The sequence below is a fragment of the Pinus tabuliformis genome, chromosome 8 (assembly GCF_031772625.1).
Source record: "Pinus tabuliformis cultivar Carrire ecotype Pingquan chromosome 8, CPIR1, whole genome shotgun sequence".
Taxonomy (NCBI): Eukaryota; Viridiplantae; Streptophyta; class Pinopsida; order Pinales; family Pinaceae; genus Pinus; species Pinus tabuliformis.
In genome coordinates this window covers 1,634,426,290-1,634,433,520 of record NC_142294.1, presented here as the reverse complement: position 1 = coordinate 1,634,433,520, position 7,231 = coordinate 1,634,426,290, and positions in this window count along the sequence as shown.

Sequence of the window (7,231 nt, the reverse complement as noted above, 5' to 3'; positions counted from 1 at the left end):
CTAAGCTCAGAGCTACCGACTTCTGCTTCTTGTTGCACCAAGATATCATCCCTGATCCAACACTGAAGCAGTACCCTGAGGTACTTTTTCGGTTTACTGAACTACCTGCCCAATCTGCATCTATGAACCCATACAATCTGACATCCTCCCCTCGGTAGTATTTCAATTGATATCCGACAGTTTCACGCACATACCTAAGAACATGTCTAGCTGCCACCCAATGCACCCTTTTTGGTTCCACCATGAACTGACTAAGAGTGTTGACAGCAAAGCAAATGTCTGGCCTAGTGTTGACCAGATACATGAGCGACCCAATGAGCTATCTGTACAAGGTGGGGTCCACTTCCTTGTCTCCTGATGCATCTATTTTCTTCCAATTGGTGATCATGGGAGTAGCCATGGGTTGACAATCTTGCATTCTAAATCTCTTCAGAATCTCTGTAGCATATCTTCCTTGCCCAAGGAAGATCTCCCCATTCTTCTGCCAAACTTCCAACCCTAGAAAATAATGCATCAACCCCATGTCCTTCATGTCGAATTTAGCTTCAAGATTCTTCTTGCAATCCTATATGAGCCTGGATGATCTTGTTAAAAACAAGTCATGCACATATAATACCAGAATAAGTGGTTGATTCTCTCTCATTAAGTAGTAGAGATTGGGATCAACATCACTTTTGACAAATCCCAACTGCTGCAAGTAACTATCAATCCGACCATACCATGCTCTGGGTGCTTGCTTGAGCCCATACAGGGCTTTCTTTAGTCTACAAACATGAGTTCTCTTTTCATGAGTTTCGAAGCCTTCGGGCTGTTCTATATACACCTCCTCTTCTATCACCTCGTTCAAGAATGTTGCCTTGACATCCATCTGGTGAATCTCCCATCCCATTTGAGCTGCTAGGGATATGACGGATTTGATAGAGGTGTATTGAGCAACTGGGGCAAAGGTCTCTTCATAGTCTATTCCTTCTTTTTGAGCGTACCCCTTTGCCATGAACCTAGCCTTGTACTTCTCTATACTACCATCTGCAGCATACTTGATCTTGTAGATCCATCGTGATCCTACAACTGATCTATCCTCTGGTCTAGGTACTACTTCCTAGACATCATTCGTCATGATAGAGTTGTACTCTTCTACCATGGCATCCACCCACACTTGGTGTTGAATGACTTCCTGAAAGCTAGAGGGTTCTTCAACCTGAGCTACCAATGCCTAGTATCTATCAGGTTGTATACGCTGCCTTTTCTCGGTTCTAGGAGCTCCAACAAACTCCTTTGCGTCCCTCAGTGTCTGTCGTACTTCTCTATTGGTTCTACCACTGGTGGTGGGAGGCTCAATCAACTCCTCCTGATCCTGTTGTTCCATCTACTGAGAACTATCTGGATTTCCTCCTTCTGAGGAAATACTGGTACTAGTCACTGTACTCGATCTAGGTGTCTGTCCTCCTACTTGTCCTCCTTACTGCCCCTGCTACTCCTGGACTAGTGGAACATCTCTTGACTGATCTTCTGCAGGCATCTCACGAGATTTCCTGAAAGCTCTATCCTCCATGAACTTTGCATCCCGTCTCACTACAATCTTCCTGCTGCTAGGAATGTAGATTCTGTATGCCTTTGAGGTCTCGTTATATCCTACGAGATACCCCTTTTTTGCAATCTGATCTAGTTTACTGCGCTTCACGTCTGGAATGTGACAATATGCTATGCTCTCAAATATGCTGAGATGACTGACTTCCGGCTTCTTCCCTGTGAAGTCCCCTTTGGGCATTTTCTTCCCCAATGCTCTATGAGGAGTTCTATTCTGGATATACACTGCCGTGTTGCAAGCTTCTGCCCATAAATACTTAGGTAGATCCTGATCATACAACATAGCTTTGGCTGCCCCAAAGATAGTTCTATTTTTCCGTTCTGCTACTCCATTCTGCTCTGGATTGTATGGAGTTGTCCACTCTCTTTTGATGCCCTCCTTTGCGCATAAATCTGTGAAGTCTCTGTCCGTATATTCTCCACCATTATCTGAACAAAATACCTTTATCTTTTTCCCTGTCATATTTTCAACGAGACCTTTAAACTCTCTAAATCGATCAAAGAGCTCATCTTTGGTCTTTAAGAAATAGATCCAGGTTTTTCTAGAGTGATCATCAATAAAAGTGACGAAGTATTCGCCACTACTAAGAGTTCTTATGGACTTTGGACCACAAATATCTAAGTGTATCAATCCCAATACACACTCTGCTCTATTGTTACTTCTAGAAAAAGTTGCTTTAGCGTACTTCCCTAGCATGCATCCTCGACATAAGTCATCATACTCACTACTAAAGGCTGATACTCTTGTAACAGTCTCTCTGAGCATCCTCAGTGCTCCATGGTGTAAGTGTCCCATTCGCCTATGCCATAATTCATTTCGTTCTTTTTCACCATTATAGTTGCTGCCTATCAGTGCCATTGGTGACTCAAGCTGCAACCTATACAATTTGTTGCTTCGAATCTCAATTTGTCTTTTCTTCTTCCGCTTGGATGCTTGGCTTGTACTTTCTTTCCTATGATACATCGTATCCCTTGTCCTATAACTGGGACACTAAAATCAAGTTCATTCCTAATCCTAGCACATGCAGAACATTGGTGGCTCAGATGCTGGTCCTTGCTTCCATTTGAAATGCTATGGTGCCTCTCCCTATTGGAGTACATTTTGTTTTGTTTCCCATAGTAATCTAGAAGTCCATTTGTTCTTCTTGATAGCTCAAGAAATGTTCTCATACTCCAGTCATATGAGTTGAAGCCCCACTATCAACGTACCAAACATCTACTGACGTTGAATTTTCTAGACATGCAAATTATTCTTCTAATTTGGTAGACAACTCAGAGACACTTTGAGTATCCATCTTGTGCCAATTTTTGACCCTACCCTACCCTAGTAATTGTTGTAGGAAAAACTGTGTCCCACCTGAGAAAACCCCTCTTCGCTGAATCTTCTGTTGCTCTGTTCCTTTTGCCACTGACAAATTTCGATCATGAAAACTTACCTCTCTGTTGACTCACTCAGAGAGAGTTTTACCACGAAAATCTAATCCTCCTGGATTGAACTACGCAAACTCAGAGATTTGAATTACTACCCTTGCAGAAATTTCGAATTCCGTTCTTCCTTCAACGCTCGGTCTTCCGTCTCTTTCCTCCTGCTTTAACTTGGCTCTGATACCATGTGAAAATTTCTTAATAGAAATTCAACTGCAGTAATTAATATTATTTCTTCTACTTATTATCTCAGAAATAAGTTATTCACAGTGTTCTTACGACAAATATCGAAATATATTCTACTGCAACCTTCATTAAAATGTTGTAGAAAGTAAATGCAAAGAAAAATACTGGCACAAATAAAATCATAATGACAGTTATTTTTGGACAATCGTCCCTGGAAAAACCCAATGTGGGAAAACCGATGTAGCAAATGAGGGTTTCTTTATTATTCTTCACCAAAATCTCATGTACAAGTTACAACCAGCAAAATAGAAGTGAGAAAATTTATAGACGCTTCCTGGCAATTCTTTGATCCAAGAGAAGTATTCCTCTTCCCTCTGAGTCCTTCTGCGTCCCTCTGCGTCAAGTTTCCCATGCTGGCCCAACATCAGACTGCCCATGCAGTCCCAACATCAACCTGCCTCTGTGCTGCCTCTTTCTGCGTCAACCTGCTTCTGCATTGTCTCTCCTTGCTCTGCGTCTTCTTGCCTTGCACTCTCGAAAGATGTTGATGCCCTCTCTTCCTTTCTCACCTGCAACTCTCCCTTTGATTCGATTTTCTCTTATCAAACTTCGATCACTGAGAAAATCGATCTTACTTGGGTAATTGAGTATCTGCTCTGGTGTATTATCCAAGTTCCCATCAAGCCTTCTCATATAATCCTGATCAATCAACGGCCCAGATTAGATCCTAATCAATGGCTAGGATCATATTGACTTGATCTCCGCCTTCTTCTAGAATTTTCACCCACAGTTTAGATTAATACCCATTAATTATTTTAATTTCCTAAGTTTAGGCTTAGGGTCCCATTAAAAATAATTAATTATTTTAATAAAACTGTCTCCGGATGGAATTTCCAAAAATGATTTCTGGGTATTGGAGAATGCATGTGTCTAAGCCTCCTTGCAAAATTTGAGAATTAGAACACATTTGATGCTACCAAAAATCAACATTGCTTACCCCAGATAAGGCTTTGTAATGAAGGTGAGCAAATCTTCAGTGCCATAATTCAGATTGAATAGAAGTATCACAAGTCATAGCTCCCAAAGGACTTCCTCCAACTTGATAGAGACCTTCAAGCCTAAATCCAAGTGTAAATGCATATTTAGGGTTTCTTTGCCAAATACGTACCTTTCCATCAATGAATGCTACCTTGAAGCCTTTATCTTCCATTGCAAAAATAAACACTAGATTCTTCTTCAAATCGGGTACATACAATACTTCTTGTAGATGAAGGGTTTGACCTTGATTTAAGTGAAGAGTGATAGTCCTTATCCCTTTCATGGGGTAGGTGGCATTGTCTCCAAGTATGATTTCCAAATTAGTCTTTTTTTCAATCAAATTGAGAGGGCCTCCTTGTACCCGGTGAAGTGGCTTGAGGTTCCACTATCAATCAACCAATGATCCAAAGTATCCGAAGGAGAGGCAGTAGTGAGGGTGTTAATAAGATAAAATTCTTTTTGTTTTTCTACAACATTAGTTTCCTCATACCTGGAATTTCTCCTTTTGGGAGGTCGACCATTACCATATCAAGCAGTGGGAGCACTCCTCTTTCCTTTATTGTTGAACCTGGTGTTCCTTTAATTGCCATTGCCTTTGAATTTGAAATTGTTATGCTTGTTGTTGTTGTTGTCGTCATCCCGTGGAGTATCCTTCTTATGAGGACACTCTCTAGCGCAGTGGCCAAACCTGTTGCGATTGTAGCACCTTTCTTTTCTTCCTTCTCTGTATCCTTGCTTGAATCTTTGACCTTGTCTCTTTGGACCAGCATTGTTCTTCCTCTTTGCATGAGCAGAGAAAGCAGTAGGTTCATTTCCATTTGAAGGCTTGTTTCTCTCCATCATCCTTGTCTCTTCTTGTGTGCATCTAGCCAATAATTCATCGAAACTAGGAATCCTGTCATTTCTAAGAATAGTGGTGTTAAACACATCCCATGCTCTTGTGAAACCTCCAAGAGCAATGAGACTGTCAGCAGCAACTTCTCCAATAGATAGAAGATCAGTCTTGAGTTCTATAATCCTCATGAAGTAGGATTGGATAGATTCCCCTTTGTCCATCTTGATATCCTTCAGCTTGTTTTTGAGAAAGAGTATTTGATTTGCATTGTTCACTTTGAACATCCCAACCAGCTTATCATACATCTCCTTAGATGTTTCTAAATTAGAAATATAAGCAACCAAATTCTTTTGAATGGAGTCTATAATGATTCTTTTAGCTTTTTGACCTCACCTTTCTTGTATTTCGTCTTTGTAGCAACAGGGGCATGAGGCTCCACCACTCTTCCCTTTACATAGTCCATAGCATCATTCTCTTCCAAAGTCTGAAGCATCAAAACTGATAGCTTGTTGACTTAATATCGTAAAATAGACAAAGGTATTGTAGTAATAATTTATTATATATAAAAATGTATAAGTGATGAATGTTACAATGAGGACTTGCATATATATACCTAAGCAGGTGTCCTTTCATGACTGGGCATGTCTTTTAGACATGCCTTTTCACTTAACTTAATGACTATTTAACATAATCAATATTTGATTATTTAATATTTACATTTATTTTATTTATTTACTTGTTATGAATTATATTCATAACATAGCTCCTTCCTTCAGAAGCTTTGTCCTCAAAACTTTGATGTTGTCAATTTTCTTCACTTAGTATCTGTCAACTCGATGTATATAATCTAGCAAGCGTCTTGTCATGTAGAATCTGTAATATTCCTCTTTTTTTTTTTAATAACTCTAATAATTTTTTTTTTCTTTTTCTTTTAATAACTCTATTTTTTTAAAATAATAATGTTTTATTTATTTAATACTGAATATATATATATATATATATATATATATATATATAGATATTTTAATACTGATTTTATTTTTTATTTAATTATATATATATAAGTTATATATATATATATATATATATATATATATATATATATATATATATATATATATATATATATATATATATATATATATATATATATATATATATATATATATATATATATATATATATATATATATATATTAACCTAAATATTTTATCAAACCTCCGTATTGTGTTTTTAAGTTATATATATATATATATATATTTAAGCTATAAACTTAAGTCTTTTTTTTTCTCTCACTAGTCGTTTTCAAACGGTGTGACCAACACTTAACGTCATATGACTATGCTTTGGACAATTACATGACTATGCTTTGGGCCATTATGAATGCGTAACCGTTATATGACTATGCTTTGGACCATTTTACGGCAACAATGTTTTTTTTTAATTAACAGTGAATGCTCGACCTGTTCTGTGGATCCCTGTTGCTCGACATCCCTACTCGACAACGAGACTACAACGGAACATGCACAAAAACTATCTGTGTATGCCGTCACACCCTGCACCGCGTAATTGGTACCCGCAATGCTTTGGGGTATGACAGTTTGTTGGTCTCCCAAAGCAGTATAATGTTGATTGTGTTGAGCGATCTTCTGACAGTGCTGGGCATTGAAGATGGCAACTTGGATTGGTTGTCATTTCGGTACTCAGCTGTCTGGATATTTTGTGAACCTTCGACTAGGCTCCCACATTCGGCGAGCTGAGCACACGTAACAGCAAGATGCTGCTTCAGACTTTCATTCACTTGCAAACTTTTCTTAATCAGATCAGTTACATGCATTTCCATTTCCTCTTGTGGTTTCAATAACTTTGATTTAAGGGAAAACACCTTGTCTTTGACAAAATTCAGTACTCTCTCACGAATGTTCTCATCAGAACTCTCAATGTGCTTGAAGAGGGTTGTTAAGGATGCTTTATTGTCTTGCCTTAAAAACCACATTAGTGCTTTCTGTACAACATCTCTCTCCAGGTTTTCCTCTGCTAAAAGGAGTTGTCCAAGCACATCAACAGTCTTGGGGACATACTCTGGTGTGTCCTTACACAGAAAAGGAAGTCCACGAATTGCCTGCACTCTAATCCCCAACTCATCTTCTTTACACAGA